At 31.6% G+C, this 570-nt stretch overlaps 1 protein-coding gene across 1 annotated transcript in view; it reads right to left on the bottom strand.

The window, feature by feature from the left end:
- Nucleotides 1–372: 372 nt before the first annotated feature.
- The window catches only part of LOC119590680 (major facilitator superfamily domain-containing protein 6-like), a gene marked incomplete in the record, with an annotated part of 4985 nt that continues 4787 nt past the window's right edge, over nt 373–570 (bottom strand). The window contains 1 exon segment of the mRNA XM_037939365.1: nt 373–570.

The following is a 570-nucleotide window of genomic DNA, read 5'->3' as shown; positions in this document are numbered from 1 at the left end:
TTGACCAACCCTGAAACCCATCGTTCCAGATGCATCCACTGCTCATGCTACTATAACCCATTTGCAATAAAGTCAATAATAATAATAACATTTAGTTGCTCATGTTGATAGTTTTATCAATTATTATTTCAGGAATGTTACTTCTACTGACTATTTCCAAACATTATTATCTAACACATGCTTTAAGATAAACAATGATTTTCCTGACAACATAGATAAAAAGCGATTTCTTGGTTCCTCAAATTCTTATTTCAGTTTTGTTCTGTCGTGCGGCATTTTGTTATAAGAAATAATTCCAAATGTACATATTTCTTTTTATTTCATTAAAAAAGAAAGAGTATACAATAGAATGGTATATAAAAATGCGTTGTACATAATTTTATATATAGATGATATCTACACTAAAATAGCTTATATTACATCACACTTTGCGATACACATAGCGTGTTACTTTTCTTTCGTCGTGTCGCCTTTTCTTGTTAATATTTTGTCTGGACGAGGAAATACAAAGCATATGCCGGGGTGTGAGTAGATCACCAACAGTATGAACTTTGCTCTCCTTAGTTCACT

Source organism: Penaeus monodon, chromosome 27 (genome assembly GCF_015228065.2).
Source record: "Penaeus monodon isolate SGIC_2016 chromosome 27, NSTDA_Pmon_1, whole genome shotgun sequence".
NCBI lineage: Eukaryota > Metazoa > Arthropoda > Malacostraca > Decapoda > Penaeidae > Penaeus > Penaeus monodon.
This window is presented reverse-complemented; position numbering and strand designations above follow the sequence as displayed.